The sequence below is a fragment of the Dama dama genome, chromosome 3, assembly GCF_033118175.1.
Source record: "Dama dama isolate Ldn47 chromosome 3, ASM3311817v1, whole genome shotgun sequence".
In the NCBI taxonomy this organism is placed as follows: domain Eukaryota; kingdom Metazoa; phylum Chordata; class Mammalia; order Artiodactyla; family Cervidae; genus Dama; species Dama dama.
Genome location: NC_083683.1, coordinates 68,212,232 through 68,237,882, shown reverse-complemented (window position 1 = coordinate 68,237,882; position 25,651 = coordinate 68,212,232). Strand labels below are relative to the sequence as shown.

At 38.6% G+C, this 25,651-nt stretch overlaps 1 protein-coding gene across 1 annotated transcript in view; it reads left to right on the top strand.

The window, feature by feature from the left end:
* SLC16A7 (solute carrier family 16 member 7) overlaps positions 1-25,651 on the top strand; it is a 179,319-nt gene that overhangs the window by 135,727 nt on the left and 17,941 nt on the right. The window lies entirely within an intron of this gene.

Genomic DNA, 25,651 nt, shown 5'->3' with positions numbered 1-25,651 from the left:
GTAAACCACATTGAAAATTAAAAGCATGCTGAATTGGGCACCGGGAAACCTGACCTCTAGTCTAGTATCTTCCATCTTCAGACTCTCAGGGTGGCTTGCTCTGACTCTGTCTCATTTATCCTAAGACCTAGTACCCTCAGTTCAACTCCTCCCCAAACTCACCACTCAATAAGCATTACTTACATCTCTTAAAAAAAAAAATGGGGAGCTTAATGCAATACAGTATTTAAAAATAAGATTATCCAGAGATTCATATTTTATGGCCAATGCATAAATGGATCAAAACAGAGATGTGAAGAGTCACCTCAAATAATAAGAAAGACCCTCTAGGCTGCAATAGTAATCACAGTAAATTCTTTTGTTCATCTAGATAAGAATGATACTCCAAAGGAGTGGTCATGAGGCAGAACTTGCTAATACCCATCCAAACACTGTCCAATGGTAAGGAAACTTTAGCCAGGTGATTCTGAGTATTACACTTTTGTTAGCAAGATCATTGAAAATGTGAGGTGGATATACATGTTGTGTTGAGAAGGGATATGAGTGCATATTTGAGTAGAGTTGGGTGTTTAGACATGGAAAGATGACTTAATCCCTGTGATGACTTCTCTGGTCTCCATTGGCTGAGTGTGGAGAGGTGGGTACCGACAGAGAAAGTGCTATGTGAAATCCTGCATGCTCAGTTGCTCAGTCGTGTCTGACTCTTTGTGACCCCACGGACTGTAGTCCACCAGGCTCCTCTGTCCATGGGAACTTCCTGGCAAGAATGCTGGAGTGGGTTGCCATTTCCTCCTCCAAAGTATCTTCCCAACCCAGGGACTGAACCCTTGTCTCCTGTGGTTCCACCATCTTGACCGGCATTGGCAGGGGGATTCTTTACCACTGAACCACCTGGTAAACCCAAAGCTGAATTATTAGGAAAGTATAGAGCAGCACTGGGACACTATTGAGATTACATTTGCAGTTTGAGATCACAAAATGTAAAGGCACCAGTCAGTATAGTTTTATGATTTTTCTACACCAGTTTTCAGGTCTTTAGTAAAATAAGTATGGGAAAGGGAATCTTCCTGAGTTCATCCTGAGTTAGGTATTTTCCAGATAAACATTATGGAGGAAGGAGTAAATGAGCCAAGGATGTCTTGAAGGAGTTTTTCTAAGAATTAACCATCCAATTTAAATTCCACGAGGGAAAGAAGTGTAGGAGAACTGGATAAATGTTGGAGATTGGAGAGGGAAGCAATAGCATCTATGGACTAGAACCTTGATGAGACTGGAAATTGTTGATAGTGAGGATAAGAGCAAGTAAAATGAAAGGTCCAAGTTGGTGAAAGTGATGTTTATACTGGAACTAGAGGGAAGATAGTGTCTTGGTTGATGATAAATTCCAGTTTATGACCATTCATTGATTGCATCACTGAGGTAGAATTCAACCCAAAAAGAGAAACAAAGCCAAAAGGTCAGGGGAAATAAATAAAAAGGTCAAGAAACTACATAGCTACATGTATATTGATGTCCCTAAGAAAGGTGATGGCAGTGAAGTAAAGTTTGACTCTTAGCCAGGAGCCAGCCATGAATGTGAGTGGGAGAGACCCAGGTGCCAATAGACAATAGCAAGAAAGAGTTGGGAGAGCATGCTATAACTTGATGGAAATAGCTTCAAAGAAGCACAGAGATTTCTAAAAGAAAGAGCAAAAGTGGATAGGGAGTTTAAAAGATGATAGAAAACTGGGAGAACACATATGCCACCTCCTGGCCCTAAGTGCTTGGGTGGGAGATAAAATGCTTTCCGATTGAAAGGGCATCTAAGGAAGTAGTTTCTTAATGGAGCAGCCATGGCACTGAAAAAAGACAAAACAAGAAAAATCAAATAAACCATAGAATGTGAGTTCCATAGTGCACAGCAGAAAGGTAGAGAAAAGAGTATTGTGTGATAGATTTGATGGAGCAGCAGGGCTGTGAAAGGTCACTTCTAGGGTGATCAGAATGGACAAGTATTTGATGCAAATGGGACTAGGGCCAGCTAGAAGAGTGATGGCATTACTCAATTCTAGTTCTCTGTTCCTAAATATTTCCTTCTGTGACAGGAAGGCATCCACTGTATATTCTCCCCTTAGCAACACACACAAAATGCCCCTGATGGCTGTTACCTTATATTTATGCAGCATTCAATAGTCTATCAAAATAAGTGATAATAGCTTGAACTAGCATGGCAAACAGTCAGTATGAGTTTGTCCGCAGGCGATGAGTATGCTCTTAAATTACTGATGAAAATAGTATTTGAATTTATAAGACACAACATATCCTCAAACAATGTTCTAGATTATGAATGCCACACTGTGAAACCTATGGGATGATATTCAGTCATGTTCCCCTTGAAGGGACCCACACTTCTTTATATTGTGTTGTGCTTTATACAGGAAAGTAAAAACCTGGAAATTCTGAAAATGTAGCAACTTCTGAAATAAGGAAATATTAAATAAGTAAGAGTTCTGCTTAGATATTTGTCTGAGATTGTTTTTCCAGTTTGTCTAAACTTTTGCTTTATAGTTCATTTTTGTAACTTAAAAACTGTGAAGTACTTTTCCACTTCAGATTGTTAGTGGTGTCATTAAGTTGGGTGAAAGTCATGCCCCATATATGTCATCACTCGCTACTTAACTCATTCTCATTAATCATGCCTGTGTGTGGCTTGGATAATTAAGTTCATAATTATCCAGTTTTCCCCTTGAAGTCATTTTTTTTCCCCTAGTGTTGAGCTTCCTGTTAAAATCTATACAATTTCAGTATACCCTTAGGAGATGAGGTCACCTATTGGTATTATAACTCACATGTTGATTACTAGACAGGTCAAGTGGGTTCTTCCTTCCCTTTTTCCGTCATCTCTTTCTGACTTCTTACTTCATGTGAGTCTTCTGTGACAATAAATAAATAATTGTCTGGAAAGATGGTGTCTTCATTTTCTTTCTGTCTCTCTCACATGTCTTTCTCCTAAATGTCATTTTCTGATTCCCATATCATTATTCACTCAACATTTTCCTTCCTCTCTTTTGGCTATAATTTTATAGCCTTAATTCTTTAATTATCTGTGAAAACTAAAATTTTATGACTCATCTTTCTCTACAAAAAGCCCAGATTTTTCTTTTTTCTTCCTCTTTACGTGAAAGAGTTTTATAGTTGAAGGTTTTACTAATCACATGCCTTTATGGTTTTTGAAATGATCAGGCAAAAAAGTGATGAGTCCTCACTTTGTTAACCAATTTGTCTCATTCATTTTTCACGTAAACCAAGTTGTTATTTCTCATTTAAACTTGGCCAGATCAAAGTAGGCATCTGAAGACAGAAAGACAGTTCAGGAGAAGATAAACACAGCTTTCAAATAGCAAATAAGATAGCTGACTTTGATACCTGGGTAGCGCTATCCAGTTGTCTACTTCTGTGAAGTAAAGTGAAGTGAAGTGAAAGTCGCTCAGTCGTGTCCGACTCTTTGCAACCCCATGGACTAAGTCCATGGAATTCTCTAGGCCAGAATACTGGAGCGGGTAGCCTTTCCCTTTTACAGGGGATCTTCCCAACCCAAGGATTGAACCTAGGTCTCCCGCATTGTGGGCAGATTCTTCACCAGCTGAGCCACAAGGGAAGCCCTACTTCTGTGGGTACAGTTAAAAGTAGGTCTGGGAATTGATTCTTTCTTTAAAGTTATTGATAATCATTGAGGTGTTGTAGTAGGTGAACTGCAAGCTTTCACATTTGCAAGTAAACTCTGCAATGTCTACACAGAGGTCAGTTGTGACCCACTACTTGTGGGAATCTATACTGATTTTTTAGAACAGAGATTCTCAACCATTAGTTCCACATTTACCAGGAATGATCGAAGCCTTACCCTGCAGGATCCACATAACTTATTGCTACCACAGTTCAGTTCAGTCGCTCAGTCATGTACAACTCTTTGCGACCCCATGGACTGCAGCACTCCAGGCCTCCCTGTCCATCACCAACTCCTAGAGTCTACCGAAATTCATGTGCATCAAGTCGGTGATGCCATCCAGCCATCTCATCCTCTGTCGTCCCCTTCTCCTCCTGCCCCCAATCTTTCCCAGCATCAGGGTCTTTTCCAATGAGTCAGCTCTTCGCATCAGGTGGCCAAAGTATTGGAGTTTCAGCTTCAGCATCAGTCCTTCCAATGAACACCCAGGACTGATCTCCTTCAGGATGGACTGGTTGGATCTCCTTGCAGTCCAAGGGACTCTCAAGAGTCTTCTCCAACACCACAGTTCAAAAGCATCAATTCTTCAGTGCTCAGCTTTCTTCACAGTCCAACTCTCACATCCATACATGACTACTGGAAAAACCATAGCCTTGACTGGACGGACCTTTGTTGACAAAGTAATGTCTCTGCTTTTTAATATGCTATCTAGGTTGGTCATAACTTTCCTACCAAGGAGTAAGCATCTTTTAATTTCATAGCTGCAGTCACCATCTGCAGTGATTTTGGAGCCCAGAAAAATAAAGTCAGCCACTGTTTCCACTGTTTCCCCATCTATTTGCCATGAAGTGATGGGACTGGATGCCATGATCTTAGTTTTCTGAATGTTGAGCTTTCAGCTCAACTGGGCTAAAACACTGGGCTCTCTAAAATTAGAAATAGCTGAGAAACACAGGTCCAAAAATTATAATTTTTTTCTCTATTTTCTGTGCTAGTATATAAATATAGTTAAATGTGAGAATTGAGTGTGTTAGCTTATATATCACTGTTATATAGTTGCAACTGAATAAAATATTGGTAGGGCTTCCTAGGTGGCTCAGTGGTAAAGAATCTGCCTGCCAATGCAGGAGTTGCGGGTTCAGTCCCTGCATTGGGAAGATAGTCTGGAGAAGGAAATGAAAACACACTCCAGTATTCTTGCCTGGAGAATCCCATGGATAGAGGACTCTGGCAGGTTACAATCCATGGGGTCTCTAATGAGGCAGACAAACTTAGCAACTAAACAACCACAAAATATTGGTAAAGCAAAAAACACTATTATTTAATAAACCAAGTAAATCACAAGAAAGCCAAAGAATGACTTTACTAAGGAGCACTTGGTTGATAGCCATATTTTAGACAACATTTTTCCTGTGTATCTGGACCAAGTCCATGTATTTTACACTTTCTTTTATTTATTAAGGGATGTATTCAGATTCCAGGCGGCATTTTTGAGCTCAGTGACTCGCTCTGGAATTACATGCTTCTGAGAGTGGAATGGTTTAGTAGTCTTCTATTCCACTGTTATATGATTCTGTTAATAGAGCCAAGGAGTTTTCAAGCTCTGACATCTCTTTACCACTTATGCTTGTCTACAGCAGTGTTTATCCACCCATCCTTCCTACGCAGAGTCCAAGACCCATAGAGAGCTTTTTAATAGATTATAAACAAAACGGGAGGAAAACCTATCACTGCACAAAATAAAAAGCAGAGACTTTTTTTTTTTCTTTTTTTTTTTGCTGACAAAGGCCTGTGTAATCAAAGCTATGGTCTTGCCAGTAGTCATGTATGAATGTGAGAGTTGAACCATAAAGAAGGCTGAGGGCTGAAGAATTGATGCTATTGAACTGTGGTGTTGGAGAAGACTCTTGAGAGTCACTTGGACTGCAAGGGGATCAAAGCAGTCCATCCTAAAGGAAATCAACTCAGAATATTTATTGGAATGACTGATGTGGAAACTGAAGCTCCAATACTTTGGCCACTTGATGGGAAAAGCCAACTCACTTGAAAAGACCCTAATGCTGGGAAAGATTGAGGGCAGGAGGAGGAGGGGATGACAGGGGATGAGATGGTTGAATGGTATAATTGACACAGTGAGCATGAGTTGAGCAAGCTCTGGGAGATGCTAAAGGACAGAAAAGCTTGGCATGCTGCAGTCCAAGGGGATTGCAAAGAGTTGGACATGACTAAGCAACTGAACACCACCACCACAAAATAAGAGAACATCAAAGTGTAATCTAAAGGAAATAAGTTGATTAAATTTCTGCTAGACAGGTCCTTTATATCTTTATGCCTTATGTCTTTGAGGGGGAAGGGGAATTAATCTAATTCCTTTAATATAATAATAACACATGCATGCCTGCTGCATGCTAAGTTGCTCAGTCATGTCCATCTCTTTGGAACCCTATGGACTGTAGACAGCCGGACTCCTCCATCTAATGGGATTCTCCAGGCAAGAATACTGGAGTGGTTTGCCATGCCCTCCTCCAGGGAATCTTCCTGACCCAGGGATTGAACCCGCATCTTTTGAGTCTCCTGCATTGGCTGGTAAGTTCTTGACCACTAGTGTCACCTGGGAAGCCCTAATAATGCATATTGTGAGTTAAATGCAAAATTATTCAAGCTCAAGCATGTTTAGATATTTTATTCTTATGTATGTCCAAAACTTATGAGGCAAATAAGAATCTACCCTTAAGTCTTTTTCAGAAAACTTCAAATTAAGTGACAAAAACTATAATATTTTATATTTGTGTGACATTTTAAAATTTCTAACATTCTTTAATATGCATTACCTCATTTGAATTTTGAACAACTTTTGAGTTTGGGGAAGGATATGATCATCATTTTCTAGGTTACTGAACTGAAGTTTAAAAGGTTAAATGACTGGCCAAAGATCAGAAGACTAGTCATAGGAACGCAAGCCTCGTAGCCCCAAGCTTCGTGCTTTGAAGTCTTTCGCATCAGGATAAGAATCCCAGATATGTCTCATTAACTTTTATCTCAACTTTTTCCAATCCTTGAGTTCATTGGCTATCTAAGCACTTTAGATTTTTTAAAAACTACGTTTTTGTCTTTACTCCACTGTTGGTTAGCCATGTGACCCTCATGTCAGGCACCTGAACTCTCTGAGCCTGACTTCTTATTCTGTCCGTTGTTCACATGCATACTCAGTCAAGTCCAACTCTTTGCACCCCTATGGACTGTAGCCTGCAAGTCTCCTCTGTCTATAGGATTTTTCTTTTTCCATCCAATATCCAGTGAAATTTACGCATGACAGATTGTTGTGAGAAGTCAAATGGAACAAACAAAGACTCAAAATCTTCATACACTGAAAAGGTGCTGCTATGCAAATATACATATATTAGAGAAAGGCCTTAGCAGCATGTAGTATACTTTAAAATGTTACTTATTTGTGTTCCTATGTAGCAATGTAGTGGTTCTTGAATTTTTATGGATTCCTAAGGAAATAAGCCAAAGCAGGTATATGAAAGGGTGCAGTGCACAAGAGGAGGACCATCTATTACTAAAGTCTGTTGCTTGGTTTTTTAACTGGCTTGTCTTCTTACTCTTGCCTTTCTCAGGGAGTTTCAACCTCTTCCTTTCTTTATTAATTTTCTCAAATACTCAACGTTCTTTATTTTTCCACTGTTTATAAGGGATTTACTAAAAGTTGGACTGACATTCCATCCTGGTTCCCCCCTTTGTCATCGGCCCATTCACTCCACTGAAGTGACTGCATGCTTGAGCAAGAGCCAGTTAGACTCCTAGCCTGGTCAGCGCTGCTGCGGCTGAGTCACTTCAGTCGTGGCCGACTCCGTGCGACCCCGTCCCTGGGATTCTCCAGGCAAGGACACTGGGGTGGGTTGCCATTTCCTTCTTCAATGCATACAAGTGAAAAGTGAAAGTGAAGTCGCTCAGCCTTAACCCCTCCTGCCAATATACATTTTGCAAAAGAGAGGGTGTTAGATGAAGAGTTGATTTCTGGAAGAGTTTTTTTTTTTTTTTTTAACAGCTTTGTTGAAGCGTGCAGTGTGTTTATTTGTTCACCGGCCGTCCCAGGCCGCTGCCTGCGGGCTTTCTTTGTTGCGTTGCGCAGAGGCCACTGTCTGTCGCGGTGTGCCGGTCGTCACTGCCGCGGCTTCTGTCCTCACACAGCTCGGGCTCTAGGAACGCGGTCTCAGTAGCTGCGGGACTCCGGCTTCGTTGCTCCGCGGCACACCGGATCTCTCTGGACCAGGGATCAAACCTGTGTCCCCTGCGCCGGCAGGCAGATTCTTAACCACTAGACCGCTAGGGAAGTCCCAAAGTACGCAGTTTATTCTCTCTAGAATGTGAAAGATACCTCTGAGATTGGCCACGCAAGGGAAACACAAGAAGGGAACTGGGAGATGAGCAAACATATTTAAGTGATAGTCTTACACCCTTAATGTGCAAATGCTGTGGGTCCTCTCAATTGTAACCTGACTTTCTGGCTAGAGAGGGAATTCACAATAACCTCTAACCTGAGAGATTCAGGTAAGAATCACAGATATTCCTAAAATTTCCTTAAGTTGATGATGTGGAGGTGGAGACTTTGACAGTGCAGATTGTTGTAGCTATTTTATTTCTGTGATTAGATATTATTCAAAAGTTATATTTGGAAGAAAAATTAACAGATTAAGAAAAATCGTTTCCTGAGATTTATAGCCATATATTTTTTAAATCCTCACATATTGCTATAAATTCATACATTCCCTTCTAGTTTCTTAAAATTCAGCCAGAAGTTTCCTTTTCTAGGATACCAATAATAAAACCCAGTACATTTCCTGTATAATTAAATCATCTTGAAAAGAATTTAAAGCATGATATAAAAGTGAAAGCAGAATTGTCTTTTATAGCTCATGAATATATTTTGAATGGTCTCTGTGTGGATTGTGATTTAGGTGCCAAACAGCTAAGTATAAATAGTATACCACTACAAGGTTCCTGAAAAGTCATTTTGACTTGAAACATATTTAATTTCTACCTCAGAAATGTAGTTTTTATAATGGAAGAAATGTTTTTGCTACTGAGAAACCTAAATAATATTCTCATCACAAGCCTAACATGCTATATCCTTCTTGAAGTTGGTTATCTTTCATTGGATCATTTTAATGTGTTCTGGCTGAAGAATATCAATATCATTCTTCAGCTGAAAGGTGGTTCCAGTAATGCCTGACGTCTAAGCATCATTTGTAATACAAATGATGGGGAGCCTGTGTGTTAATGGCCACTAATTTATTTTGAATTTATGATGCATAGCGGCCATTAGACGTAAGTTGCTTTACATCAGTTCATGGGGATTAAGAGTTCTCTTTGTGGTGGGTTTTATTTCTTGATGTCTCATAGGAAAATATGCCCATTTTAAAAAGAAAAAAAAAAAAAAAAAAAGGAACCCATTTGCAATAAAGTGGGATTAAGTGAGAAGTATACCAGTTCCATATAATGGTTCTCATATATCATGCACATCACTGTGCATTATCATAGGTAACCATGAGGGTATTTTTAAAGGAGATACTGGTTTTCCATTATATTCAAACATAAATTTAACATGAAATTTCCACTGGGTTTTTTTAAGTGCCATTTCTTCATATTTATTTATCACAGAATATTTCAAAGTAAGTAAAATGTTAATTTCATGTAATGGAAGTTACCATATATTTAAATACATACCAACATTGGAATAAAATTAAACTCTCAAGTAACACTTATCAAGTATAAATACTACCCTATGCTTGGTACTACAGGAAAACAGAAGCAAATGCGTACATTTGACCTTCAAAGAGATTATCATCTATAGGAAATAACAAGATTTGGGTAGGAAAATATATTTTAAGGCATGATTTTAATTAAGAACTCATGAAAAAAGGTGGTGAGATTTATTCCTACATTTGACAATAGATAGTGTCAGTGGTTGGAAACGTGAGACCAAGGCCCTAAGGACAGACTATCATAGACATGGTGGGGTTTAAGTTGAGTCTTTAAAGGAAGAGCAAAACATGAGTAAAAATTAGTGGTGAGAGAAGAATAAGAAGCAGATAATGAATCATGAAAGAATGTAGAAAGCAAAGTGGGAAATTGTGAAGTTGAAGAAAGGCAACATGATGGATGAGCCATATCTCATTTTTAGGTATTTAGCCTTTGTTCTGAAGCTGATAGGCAGTCAGTTAACAGTTTCAAGAAGAAAGCCCATGATCAATAATAAGCTTTTTGAAAGATGACTTCTGGCAAATGATTAATATACTTCCCATTCTGAATCTAAGCTCATATTTCTGTATGTTTACAGTTACTCCTTTTTTTTATATTATTTTCTACTTTATGTCTAGGATTTTTAAAAAAATCTTTAAAAATTAAAATATACTGCAAATACCTTCTCTTTTCTTGGAGCATTGTGATGTTTGCTTCTGAATACCAATGTTCGCATCTCACATATCCACTCAGTTCTCTTTTTTGGGGATCTTCACTGCAGGTGTTGTTGCTACAAGTTGTGTACAATAGTTTCTGGAACTTGTTGACTTCTCGTTCAGAACACATACCATTTATTTGTTAAAGAAAGGATTTTATTCATTCATTCATTTACATTTGCTTTGTGAACACTAATATGGCTGGATCCATTCATAGGGGTTCTGTGTATGTGTGTGTTAGACGCTCAGTTGTGTCTGACTCTTTGTGATCCCATGGACTGTGGGTTGGCAGGCTCCTCCATCCATGGGATTCTTCAGGCAAGAATACTGGGGTAGGTTGCCATTCTCTTCTCCAGGGGATCTTCCCGACGCAGGGATTGAACCCGAGTCTCCTGCATCACAGGCAGATTCTTTACTGTCTGAGCCATCAGGGAAGTCCCGTAGAGGTTCTGCCGCTGCTGCTGCTAAGTCGCTTCAGTCGTATCCGACCCTGTGCGACCTCATAGACGGCAGCCCACCAGGCTCCCCCGTCCCTGGGATTCTCCAGGCAAGAACACTAGAGTGGGTTGTCATTTCCTTCTCCAATGCATGAGAGTGAAAAGTGAAAGTGAAGTCGCTCAGTCGTGTCCAACTCTTAGCGACCCCATGGACTGCAGCCTACCAGGCTCCTCCGTCCATGGGATTTTTGAGGCATAGAGGTTCTAGATAGCACCAGAACATAAAATGTCTCAACATAGGTTTTTTTGGATAGTATTGTCTCTTAGATTAGCAGCAATGTTACACAGATTTAGAAAGTATATGCCCTATAATTAATTATAAATAATGAGATTTAAAACTATTCTTACACTTAAAAATTGGATTGTGAATTAATAAGTGTGTGTGAGAGTCTGTGCGTATGTGTGTGTGTAAATGATAGTTTGTATAAAGAGATTAAATATAAGCCAAATACAAAGACATGTCTAGACAATATCATATATTATCTAAATTTCCATGAAGCTTGGAACAGCAATAAACCTTTGTCAACTTAAAGTTCTCATTTAATTTATGAATGTGTGTAACGCAATGAATTTGCATGCCACTTATTTCAGGAAACCTGTAAAACAAGCTATTAAACAAAATACCCAATTCTTCAAAATAAAATTGAATAACAGCTTCTCAGTCAGACAAGTGATTGAATCAAATATTTTTGTTATAATTACTTTTGGCGTTTCCAAAACTGTCCTGTATTATACCATAATATTTAAGAAAAGAATAATCTATTTGCCTACAGGTTTATCTGCTGGAATGCTTTCAGCATAAACACTCAGTAGGCTTCCACACTACCTAAATGGGTTTTCCCAGTGGCTCAGTGGTAAAGAACCTGCTTGCAATGCACTCCTGTGGGTTCCAAGCCTGGGTCGGGAAGATCCCCTGGAGGCAGGCATGGCAACCCACTCCAGTATTCTTGCCCGAAGAATTCCATGGGCAGAGGAGCTTGGCAGGCTACGGTCCATAAGGTTGCAGAGTCTGAAGTGACTGAGCAGGCATGCACGCACACACTGCCTAAACATATCACTTCATTCATAAGAATTTTGAAATATAGAATGAATAGAGAATAGCATCATTAGGGTTCCAAGTTCACTGTGACGCCCTTGAAACTGCTAGCTTCTGTGTTTCGGCCTCAGGCCAGCTCTCTTTCTGTTCACAAGAAGGTTGTTGTATTTCAAGGACACGTATGCAAGTGAGACACCATTTAGGGATTTCTTGGTAACTGTTTATAAGCAGAGGAAAACCGTGCCCAGAAATTCCTAATAGGTTTCCACTCTTTGGCCAGAATTGTGTCATAGCACATTCAATGGAGAAGGGAATGAGATTACCATGACTGGCTCTTTTAGTAAATCTCACCACAGTGTAGAGTTTATTTCTCTGAGCATGTGGCTGCACAGCGAAAAACAGATTCTTCCAAGGAATCCATGTTCTCTCAAGAGAGGAAGTAGGGGAAAATAGAAGTACAATCAGTAACCAATAGTGTTAACCAAGGGAGGACTCAGTTAAATATTAGTTATGATTTCTCTGATGATACCTGTACACTCTGGAATAAGTAAGTCAGCTCAATCGCTCAGTTGTGTCCAACTCTTTGCGACCCCATGAATCGCAGCACGCCAGGCCTCCCTGTCCATCACCAACTCCCGGAGTTTACTCAAACTCATGCCCATCGAGTCGGTGATGCCATCCAGCCATCTCATCCTCTGTCGTCCCCTTCTCCTCCTGCCCCCAATCCCTCCCAGCATCAGGGTCTTTTCCAATGAGTCCACTATTCGCATGAGGTGACCAAAGTATTGGAGTTTCAGCTTCAGCATCAGTCCTTCCAGTGAACACCCAGTACTGATCTCCTTTAGCAGGGACTGGTTGGATCTCCTTGCAGTCCAAGGGACTCTCAAGAGTCTTCTCCAACACCACAGTTCAAAAGCATCAATTTTTCAGCGCTCAGCTTTCCTCACAGTCCAGCTCTCACATCCATACATGACCACTGGAAAAACCATAGCCTTGACCAGATGGACCTTTGTTGGCAAAGTAATGTCTCAGCTTTTTAATATGCTGTCTAGGTTGGTCATAACTTTCCTTCCAAGGAGTAAGCATCTTTAAATTTCATGGCTGCAGTCACCATCTGCAGTGATTTTGGAACCCCCAAAAATAAAGTCTGACAGTGTTTCCACTGTCTCCCCATCTATTTCCCATGAGGTGATGGGACCAGATGCCATGATCTTAGTTTTCTGAATGTTAAGCTTTAAGCCAACTTTTTCACTCTCCTCTTTCACTTTCATCAAGAGGCTTTTTAGTTCCTCTTCACTTTCTGCCGTAAGGGTGGTGTCATCTGCATATCTGAGGTTATTGATATTTCTCCCGGCAATCTTGATTCCAGCTTCTGCTTCTTCCAGCCCAGCGTTTCTCATGATGTACTCTGCATATAAGTTAAATAAGCAGGGTGGCAATATACAGCCTTGACGTACTCCTTTCCCGATTTGGAACCAGCCTGTTGTTCCATGTCCATTTCTAACTGTTGCTTCCTGACCTGCATACAGGTTTCTCTAGAGGCAGGTCAGGTGGTCTGGTATTCCCAACTCCTTCAAAATTTTCCACAGTTTATTGTGATCCACACAGTCGAAGGCTTTGGCATAGTCAATAAAGCAGAAATAGATGTTTTTCTGGAACTCTCTGGCTTTTTCAATGATCCAGCGGATATTGTAGATGATACTAATTATTATTACTTGATGTTACTTTATAGTATGCTAGAACTTACATAAAATATGCACAAAGAATACCAGGGGCACATCCTCTTGGTACTATGTACCTTGGATTGATGATACAAATACATCTGTATTTGTAGTAGACAGTGATAGGGCCATTGGAGCAGGTGGTTCTCATACCTTTAGTTAGGACTTTTTTGATCACTTAAAACTAATTGTTACTCATAAAATCACTTTTAAAGAGAAGAGTTAGATGAATGGTGATGATACACACATCTCTAAAATGACCTTTAATCTGGCATATGTGTTGTATTTGTTTCCTATATGATTTAGGTAAGAAAGAAACCCAATAGGTTAAATGTCCTCTTTAAAATCTTGTCTGCTATGATAAATCCTGAAATCATACAAATGTAGTGATGGTGGCATTATATAAAGATCCTAGGTACTTCCCTCTTGGTCCAGTGGTTAAGACTCTATGCTTCTAATGTGGAGACACAGGTTCAATCCCTGGTCAGAGAAGATCCCACAAGCTGCACAGTGAGGCCAAAAAGGAAGAAAGAAAGAAAGAAAATCCTAGATGAACTTAGAAAACAATTTCTAATTAAATTAAAAAATTACTATCTCCTATATGAAATATATTTATCCTATGCCTAAATAAATTATAAATATAATATTACACCACTGGCCTCCAAGAGCTGAAATTCTAGTGATTAAAACAAAGATGCAAATAAATATGTCACAAAGTAGAATATTAATACTATCTTTTAAGAGGGATAGGAACCAAGTAGTGTAGTAATTAAAACTTTAGGGCTTACATTATACAGAGGTATTCATGAAATGCATTCTGGCAGTGTTATTTAAAAGTAATTTTTAAGACTAGAGGGAGGCTGTAATGTTCTTTATCTTTCTGGCTTACTTCACTCTGTATAATGGGCTCCAGTTTCATCCACCTCATTAGAACTGGTTCAAATGAATTCTTTTTAACGGCTGAGTAATATTCCATGGTGTATATGTACCACAGCTTCCTTATCCATTCGTCTGCTGATGGGCATCTAGGTTGCCTCCATGTCCTGGCTATTATAAACAGTGCTGCGATGAACATTGGGGTGCACGTGTCTCTTTCAGATCTGGTTTCCTCAGTGTGTATGCCCAGGAGTGGGATTGCTGGGTCATATGGCAGTTCTATTTCCAGTTTTTTAAGAAATCTCCATACTGTTCTCCATAGCGGCTGTACTAGTTTGCATTCCCACCAACAGTGTAAGAGGGTTCCCTTTTCTCCACACCCTCTCCAGCATTTATTGCTTGTAGACTTTTGGATAGCAGCCATCCTGACTGGCGTGTAATGGTACCTCATTGTGGTTTTGATTTGCATTTCTCTGATAATGAGTGATGTGGAGCATCTTTTCATGTGTTTGTTAGCCATCTGTATGTCTTCTTTGGAGAAATGTCTGTTTAGTTCTTTGGCCCATTTTTTGATTGGGTCATTTATTTTTCTGGAATTGAGCTGCAGGAGTTGCTTGTATATTTTTGAGATTAATTCTTTGTCTGTTTCTTCATTTGCTATTATTTTCTCCCAATCTGAGGGCTGTCTTTTCACCTTACTTATAGTTTCCTTTGTTGTGCAAAAGCTTTTAAGTTTCATTAGGTCCCATTTGTTTAGTTTTGCTTTTATTTCCAATATTCTGGGAGGTGGGTCATAGAGGATCTTGCTGTGATTTATGTCGGAGAGTGTTTTGCCTATGTTCTCCTCTAGGAGTTTTATAGTTTCTGGTCTTACATTTAGATCTTTAATCCATTTTGAGTTTATTTTTGTGTATGGTGTTAGAAAGTGTTCTAGTTTCATTCTTTTACAAGTGGTTGACCAGCTTTCCCAGCACCACTTGTTAAAGAGGTTGTATGGAATTTAGAAAGATGGTAACGACAACCCTATATGCAAAACAGAAAAAGAGACACAGAAGTACAGAACAGACTTTTGAACTCTGTGGGAGAAGGTGAGGGTGGGATGTTGCGAAAGAACAGCATGTATACTATCTATGGTGAAACAGATCACCAGCCCAGGTGGGATGCAGGAGACAAGTGCTCGAGCCTGGTGCACTGGGAAGACCCAGAGGAATCGGGTGGAGAGGGAGGTCGGAGGGGGGATCGGGATGGGGAATGCGTGTAAATCTATTGCTGATTCATGTCAATGTATGACAAAACCCACTGAAAAAATAAATAAATAAATAAATAAAAAATACTAGAGGGAGGGAAAGAAGGACTTCACATACTATCCTATGCACAATTAGAATTATGAGGGAAAAATATCCAAGAGCAGAAATGTACTTTGGTATCCTTTGGAAATGACCATACTATTTATCAGTTGCCTGAAACAGACAGAAATCTTCACTATACAAACTGAATATTCCTGACAGGCTAGTGGAAATATATACATGTATACTTTTTAAGATACATTCTGAATTGCATATTCACATTTAAAAATCCTATTGAGTTAGACTATTCCAACTTTAGTTAAATTTAAAAAATTGAAATATGTCAGAATCACTTTAAATGTTTTATAGTTAGATCACACTGAGATAATTCTTCAAATGAAGTAAACTTTCAATTTAGAGGAAAGGAAGGTATTTAGTAGATGTTAAATACTTTTTATGAGATGATATTCATGGATTTTATAAAAATTTTAATAGGAATTGAATTTTCTATCATTGAATTAGTTGGTGTATCTTCAGTTCACTTCAGTTCAGTCGCTCAGTCGTGTCCGACTCTTTGTGACCCCCATGAACCGCAGCACACCAGGCCTCCCTGTCCATCACCAACTCCCGGAGTTTACTTAAACTCATGCCCATTGAGTCGGTGATGCCATCCAACCATCTCATCCTCAGTCGTCCCCTTCTGCTCCTGCCTTCAGTCTTTTCCAGCATCAGAGTCTTTTCAAGTGAGCTCTTCACATCAGGTGGTGGGATATCTTAGACTGCAAATATGTAAAAGGTCAATGTCAGTTTATGTAGAAAGTGGCTTAGAGTTGAAATTCTCTAATGAGTCAGCTCTTCACAACAGGTGACCAAAGTATTGGAACTTCAGCTTCAGCATCAGTCCTTCCAATAAATATTCAAGATTGATTTCCTTTAGGATTGACTGGTTTGATGGCTTTGCAGTCCAAGGGACTCTCAAGAGTCTTCTCCAACACCAGAAAATAGGTACAGTGTAATGAACTTCGTCCATAGTTCTTCAGGCACTCTGTCTACCAGTTCTAATCCCTTGAATTTGTTACCTCCACTGTATAATCATAAGGGATTTGATTTAAGTCATACTTGAGTGGCTTAGAGGTTTTCTCTACTTTCTTCAATTTAAGCCTGAAGTTTGCAATAACAAGCTCATAATCTGAGACACAGTCAGCTCCAGGTTTTGTTTTTACTGCCTATTTAGAGCTTCTCCATCTTTGGCTACAAAGTCAGGATGGAGGGGCAAAAAAATAGGAGCGTGCCCTTCCCTTTAAGGAGACCAGATAAATTCTTGTATCACTTCTTCTCTTGACCAGAACTCAGTCATGTGGCCATAGCTACCAGAAAGACAGCGATAATCTTTTATGATGGAGGGCACAATCAACTGTGCTACCTTATAAAATTTGAAAGGAAAAAAAAAAAAAAAGATGAAGGGCAGAGTAGCCGGCCAACAAATCAGGGCTCTTAGGGATAAGAGGAAACTAGATATTGGGAGAAATCATAATACATGGGCCTTGTTCATTCTTCTTAGTGCTGAGGCAGTAGGTTTGGGTTGAAACTGGGCCTTCTGTTATTTATTGATATGATTTATTTAGCTGCACTGGGTCTTAGTTGTAGCATGCAGAATCTTCCATTTTCCCAGGAACATATAGGTTCTTTAGTTGCAGCCTGTGGGATCTAGTTCCCTGAACAGGTATCGAACCCCAGCCCCCTCCATTAGGATCATGGAGTCTTAGCCACTGGACTACCAGAGAGATCCCCGAAACTGGGCCTTCTGATTAAAAACCAAACCAACCCTATAGCTGCTCCAAGTGTACTCTTCATGATAGAGAATCTCAACTCTAAGCCCCCAACCCCTTTTTTGGTTTCTATGAGTACTCAACCATTCTTTTAAAACTTTTGTGTACCATCTTATGGGTTTTCTTGATGATTGGGCAGTAAAGAGTTTGCCTGCAATGCAGGAGAATGGGGTTTGATCGCTATGTTGGGGAGATCCCCTAGAGAAAGGAGTGGCTTCCCACTCCTGTATTCTTGTCTGGAGAATTCCATGGACAGAAGAGCCTGGTGGGCTAAAAATCCTAGTTGAGTGTTGTGTGAATACATAATGAATCTCTTCAGCTAATGGACGATTCATCTTGTGTAGAACTAGCTGAGCTCTATCTAGTCAAACTGGGACAGTTATCATTGAGCAGGGTACTCCTTGAAGATGATTTACCTGTGTGACATTTTTATCTTCATCCTTCATAAAAGCAAGTGCAATAGCTGCTTCCTAATTATCAGGAACTCTTTCCTCATGTCTTTTCACTGACCCCAAATGAAAGGAGATCACATGGAGAGAGAAATCAGGTGGACTTTCAGTCCCAATTTTGTGCAGGAATAAACCTCAGGCATATTGATAAGTAGTGAATGAAGAAGATCTTACCCTTTGCTCAAATGAAAAAGGCAACAATTTTATATTTCAAAAAATTCCTTTGAAAAATCTTTCAAATTTAGAAAGCCTCCATAAGTAAGAAAAATACTGTCATAGCAAACACAGATAAATTTCTGTAATTGCAAACAACTTTCTCCTAGTCCTGCACTAGTGCTTTTTGTCATTTGACTTGATAGGATACCACATATACAAATTTGAAATAAAGCAAATGAAAAATAAATTATAGCAGTTTATCATTTCTTCTGTTAGTGTTTATGCTATGCATAAAAATTTTATAGAACTCAAATTGATAGTCAATCCCAATTCATGGTTTTAGATTGATCAAATATATTTTATGAAATGTTCAACACATAACATACTCTCCAAATTGTCTCACATTTATCATGTACTCATGCAATATTCAAAAGAAATATAAATAAGCACTATGTTTACAGAACAGAATAGCAATATACCAAAGAATAGACCAGTTCACATATTCATGTTTGTATGTCACATACTTTAAAAATATATAACAAAAATCTGTGTTTAAAACAATATACAAAATTTGAAGTTAACAGTAGGAGAGATATAGCAGTTTTATTGAGTTTGTAAGAACACTTTTGATGATTCGCTAGAAAGATTTGAAAGACTTAAAAATGCCATTTTAATAAAAAAAAAAAACTTTTTATATTGTATTGAGGTATAGCTGGTTAACAATGTTGTGATAATTTCAGATGGACAGCAAAGGGACTCAGCCATGCATATACATGTATCCATTCTCCCCCAGTAAACTCCCTTCTCATCCAGGCTGCCACATAACACTGAGGAGAGTTCCATGTGCTATACAGTAGGTCCTTGTTGGTTATCCACTTGAAATATAGCAGCGTGCACATGTCCATCCCAAACTCTCTGTCTCTTTCCCACATCCTTCCCCCATGCCTTGCAATCATAAATTTGTTCTGAGTCTATGAGTGTGCTGCTGTTTCATAAGTCCATTTGTATCATTTTTTAGATTCCATATATAAGGGATGTCATAATGATATTTCTCCTTCTCTGCCTGGCTTACTTCACTCAGTATGACCTTCCCTAGGTACATTCAGGTTGCTGCAAATGGCAGCATTTCATTCTTTTAATGGTTGAGTAATATTCCGTTGTATATATGTATCACATCTTCTTTATCCATTCCTCTGTTGATGGGCATTTTGGTTGCTTCCATGTTCCGACTATTGTAAATAGTGGTGCCATTAGTATTAGGGTGCATGTATCCTCTTGAACCATGTTCTCTGGATATATGCCCAGGAGCGGCATTGCAGGGCCAGGTGGTAGCTCTTTTTTTAGCTTTTTAGTTTTCCCATACTGTTCTTTATAGTGCCTATAGCAATAAACATTCCCATCAACAGTGTAGGAGTGGTCCCTTCTCTATACTCTCTGCAGCATTTACTGTTTTTTTTTTTTTGGTGATAACCATTTTGACTGGTGTGAGGTGATATCTCACTGTAGTTTTGGTTTGCATTTCTGTAATTGGGCTTCACTGGTGGCTCAATGGTAAAAGGTCCACCTGTAATGCAGGAGTTGCAGGTTTGATCCCTGGGTTGGGAAGATCCCCTGGAGAAGGAAATGGCCACCCACTTCAGTATTCTTGCCTGGAAAGTCCCATGAACAGAGGAGCCTGGCAGCCTGCAGTCCATGGTGTCACAAAAGAGTTGGACACAAATTAGTGAATAAACAACAACAATAATTAGTGATTCAACATTGTCTTTTTCATGACTGTTATTTACTAAAATGAAAGAAAGTAAAATGAGAATATCACCAGAGAAAAGTATGTTGTACCAAGTATGGAGGAAGTGAGGTCCACACTTCCAAGAGTCCTCTCCCAATAAAATCACAAAGGATGGGCTTAATTCCTTCGAGTTGTGATAACACGTGTGAAGTGAGGTCTACAGAAAGTTCATTAGGGACTCAATGCTTAAGATTTCTATTGGGTTGTTCAACTGACATTCCCCATCTGGCATGTACCAAAATTCCAGACTCCCAGAAGGAAAGCAGGCATACCGCATAAATGGCATTGTTTGTAAACACAATGCGGGTATAGTAAGCCACTCATCTGTTAGGGAGTGGTGGGAACATTTCCGAAATCTAAGTTCCCAGATGCCAGCCAGGAGCCAATCTTGAAAGCAGGCTTTCTTAAGGATGGCAGCCTTAGCTCTGCTATGTTAACTCCTTTCTGCACAATAGTTAAAAGCACACATTTTATAATCAGATGATCCTGGGCTCATATCCACATCCTACCGTGAATATTGATGTTGACCTTGAAAAAGTAATCTGAACACTGGACATCTCCATTTTATCAACTGTTAATAGCTTTAATTAGGCAATTAGTTATTTAGGCCATGATTATCATATGCAATAATGCATGTAGAATTCTCAGCATGTTTCCTACAAAGAGTAATAATTTGATAAATGTTGATGAATAATAATAGTACCCTGGGTCAGGAAGGTCCCCTGGAGGAGGGAATGGCTACCCACTCCGGTATTCTTGCCTGGAGAATTCCGTGGACAGAGGAGCCTGGTGGACTACAGCCCGTGGGGTCTCAGAGTCAGACACGAAGGAGCGAGTAATGCTGCTGTTACCACATGGCGGTCACCTTAGGACAGGTTGTATGAAGACTCAAAGCAATCAGCAAGTATTTTGTTCACGTGTGTGTTACCAACTCTAAGTGCAGCAGGAATTCTAAGAATAGGCAAATGCTGTAATTTATAAGAACCCACAAAAACTTCCTCGCTAGAATTAATATTCTTTTGCTGAGCGTTATGGAGCCTCAACCATAAAAGACAGAAGTAGCTTTTAGAAGACAAAGAAGTAGCTGAACAATGGGGATAATATTTTGATCCTTACTTTGTTCTCTGATGAAGTCCTCCTTTGCAACTTCATAGCTAGCATGAAAGTGGCCATTGTATGTGACGCTAAAAATTCTGAGATAGATTGGAAAGCTAGATCAGAAGATAAGTGGCTAGATGAGTCTGATTTAGTATAATCTGATATTTTTGTGTATGTTTTTGGAAAAATATTATTATTCTTGCATGCTATTTCTTTTAACTGCTTGACAAATAGAATAAAGCATTCTAATGAACAATACCTTTGCTCTACCAAGATATAGACTCAGATATAACTCTCTCAGCAGGTAGATTTTATTTTTTTGACATAACTAGTGATTAAGAACTATGATTACTTAAAAAACACATGCTGAGTAAAAACTTTCAGCATGATTGAATTAATAAATAAATGAATGAGTGTACTCAGAATATAATTAGGCCTAAGATTCCTCAACAAGGGACACCTGTGAGGCTAGTTTATGTTTAACAAAAATCATGTACAATCAGAATTTATTTTCTTGAAACTTTTTTCTTGTTATTGTAATAAACCAAGTTGCTTATAAGGTTGGAAAGAGATGTTGGATGGTATTGTGTTTTTACATCTAATGTTAGAAGTCTCCTTAGGCTAATGTTAAGCAGAGATACCTTATAAAATAAGCATATTTTATTCCATATCATAATTTTAATTTTCTGTCCATAAACACTACAAAATAAAATAATTTATGACATATTATAAGCATTTACTATTGAGGGATATGGAGTGTTGATTATTTCTAAGTAAATCACTTACAAAGTATATCTTTTTGTGCTAGAAAAAATTATAATTGTGTGAACATATTCTTTACAGGATATCATTTAACTAAGGTATATAATTTAAAGTTATTTGTTAAAATTAGAACTCTCATTGCATCTTGATGAATGCCACTATAGAATTTATCAAAGCCTGCTCCCCAAAAAAATGCTGACACTTCTAAATATTTTCTTTAGTGGTTACCTTTAATCAGTCACAGTAATAGGAAATAGTCTTCATATGGTTATCCCCCTCTATAGATATAATTATTTCCCATATGTTGCAAATGAGGTTTTGATTCATAGATTGTTTTCAAATTTAAATTTATACTATTTAGGCAAACATATTTATAAAACATAGTGATCAATTAGCCCATTTGTTAGTTATCCAGGCATCAAATATAAAACAGAATATGTAATATCAGTGAAACTGGGAAGAGATCATTGTTATTAGTCCAAGTATTGATAAGTGCCTCTGATAATCTAGTATCTATCAAAGCATCTATCACAGTTCTTAAAATAACTTGTTGATTATTTCTTCCTCTGGAACATAATGCATTGAAGATTATAGTTGTGTTTTGCTACTTTATCTTTGGTGTCTGTCAAGTGACTTTATACTAGGAGCTCAAGAAATGCTGCACTGAACTGATCTGAGTTGAATTGAACTGAATTGATTATTTAAAAAAAGGAATCCACACCTAAATTCAGTAATTAATCAAGTTAATCAATTGATTCTGACTCTCCCCTTCTCATAAAACCTATCTGAATTTAACTGTATGTTTTTACTTAAAGCATTCATTTCCTAACCACTATGTATGTTATAATAAATAATTATATATTATACATAAAATTTCTTCAGATGAGTTTTTCCATATTAGGGACAGAATTCTATTCTTTTCACATTATCTTGTACAATTTTCATTGATTTTTTTCCCCTCCAACCCTGTTAATCTTACTGTTTTTGTTTAGTCGCTAAGTCATGTCCAACTCTTTTGCAACCCCATGTACTGTAGCCCACCAGGCTTCTCTGTCCTTGAGATTTCCTAGGCAAGAATTCTGGAGTGGGTAACCATTTCCTTCTGCAGGAAATCTTCCCAACCCAGGGACTGAATCCAATGCAGGAGTCTGCATTGCAGGCAGATTCTTTACCGCTGAGTCAGCAGGGCAGCCCATTGATCTTATAGAGCTCTCTTATATATGGCCTTTTTTAGTTTTAGTTTGTTTGGTATTAAACACAAAATGTGGTATTCTGTTTTCGAGTTCTTTTTATAAAATTTTGTGTTATTACCAATATCCTTTCAAAAGATATTGTGGAGTAATATTTAATACTATTTGGCCATGAGTATTTATATTTAGGCATAAGAATAAAAATACTAAGTATAGCTATGTGATAGAGTGACTAAGATAGGGGGTGTATATGTGTTAGTTGCTTAGTCATATCTGACTCCTTGCAACCCCATAGACTGTAGCCCACCAGGCCCCTCTGCCCATGAGATTCTCCAGGCATGAACACTGGAGTGGGTTGCCATTTCCCTCTCCAAAAGGAACTATAGAAAGAAAGAAAGTGAAGTCGCTCAGTCGTATCTGACTCGTTGTGACCCCATGGACTGTAGCTTCCCAGGCTCCTCCATCCATGGGATTTTCAGCTAAGGCTCTATTGATAATTGAATCGCAGTATGTTTTAAATACCATCCATGTAGAAGTTCTCAAATGTCATGTAACTTTTTAAAGTTTTAGTGTTAACTAAAAATCATTTAGTTTTTTCTAGGCTAAATATTGGGCTGAGAATTCTGATCTAATATAATGTTTTCCTCATAATAGAACAATTAGTTTCAGATGAAATATAACTTTAAGCTAAAAAGAAATGTGAAAGCAAATGATTTACATTTGGACAGGTCTTATAAAGAGGTATAGACTGTCACTGAATCTAAGATTGTTAAGTTGCAGCACTATTTTATAAAGCACCACTAAAGAAAGAAATTCTGCACATTAAAATAAGACCCAACTCTTCTAATATTTAGAATTTTTATTTCCAAAAGAGTTTTTTAAACATAAACATAAATTATTTTAATCATTTTGGTCACTGCTGAATATTTTATATGCACACACACATTAAAAAATGTACATAAAATACATTGCATGAGGCATTCCTAAAACATCATCCTATTCAGTATCTAGCTCTTCAAAACTGATTTTTGAGTCAGAGTGTTCAATGTGCCTGTTTCCCACACTACGATTGTTCCTTTTTGGTGAGGTGCCTGTCTTAATAGAGAGAGCCTCCATTTTCTCTGGCTGTTCCATCTACACTGTTGCACCCATTCTAAAAGTTTTGATGGTGGTACTTCCTTGACGTTACCAGAAAGTTTCAGCAGAAGCTTTTTCAGACAACAATAGGATTCATATTACTTTTTCAAATGGTCTTATTGAAATGTGGGGAATCGTCATTGTCTAACCAAGCCACAGAAATAATAACCTAATAATTCCAATTGAGCTATTTCAAATCCTAAAAAAAAGATGCTGTTAAAGTGCTGCAATCTATATGCCAACAAATTTGGAAAATGCAGCAGTGGCCACAAGACTGGAAAAGGTCAGTTTTCATTCCAATCCCAAAGAAAGGCAATGCCAAGGAATGTTCAAAGTACCACACAATTGCACTCATCTCACACGCTAGCAAAACTCATCTCACACGCTAGCAAAGTAATGCTCAAAATTCTCCAAGCCAGTCTTCAACAGTACCTGAACCATGAACTTCCAGATGTTCAATCTGGATTTAGAAAAGGCAGAGGAACCAGAGATCAGATTGCCAACATCCGTTGGATCATCAAAACAGAAAGAGAATTCCAGAAAAACATCTACATCTGCTTTATTGACTATGCCAAAGCCTTTGACTGTGTAGATCACAACAAACTGTGGAAAATGCAAGAGATGGGGATACCAGACCACATTACCTGCCTCCTGAGAAATCTGTATGCAGGTCAAGAAGCAACAGTTAGAACTGGACATGGAACAACAGACTGGTTCCATACTGGGAAAGGAGTATGTCAAGGCTGTATGTTGTCACCCTCCTTATTTAACTTATATGCAGAGTGCATCATGCGAAATGCCGGACTTGATTCTCCCGGAATCAAGATTGCCGGGAGAAATATCAATAACCTCAGATATGCAGATGACACCACCCTTATGGCAGACAGTAAAGAGGAACTAAAGAGCCTCTCCATGAAAGTGGAAGAAGAGAGTGAAAAAGTTGTCTTAAAACTCAACATTCAGAAAACTAAGATCATGGCATCTGGTCCATCACCTCATGGGAAATAGATGGGGAAACAATGGAAACACTGTCAGACTTTATTTTTGGGGGTTCCAAAATCACTGCAGATGGTGACTGCAGCCATGAAATTAAAAGACACTTGCTCCTTGGAAGAAAAGCTATGACAAACCTAGATAGTATATTAAAAAGCAGAGACATTACTTTGTTAACAAAGGTCCATATAGTCAAAGATATGTTTTTCCAGTAGTCATGTATGGATGTGAGAATTGGACCATAAAGAAAGCTGAGCACTGAAGAATTGATGCTTTTGAACTGTGGTGTTGGAGAAGACTCTTGAGAGTCCCTTGGACTGCAAGGAGACCAAATCAGTCGATCGTAAAGGAGATCAGTCCTGAATATTCATTGGAAGGACTGATGCTGAAGCTAAAACTCCAATACTTTGGCCACCTGATGCGAATAATTGACTCATTTGAAAAGACCCTGATGCTGGGAAATATTGAAGGTGAGAGAAGGGGATGACAGAGGATGAGATGGTTGGATAGCATCACTGACTTGATGGCCATGAGTTTGAGTAAGCTCCAGGAGTTGGTGATGGACAGGGAAGCCTGGCATGCTGTGGTCCATGGGGTCGCAAAGAGTCAGATATGACTGAGTGACCAAACTGAAATGAATTCAAACATACCTAAGGCATGGCAGCGGCATT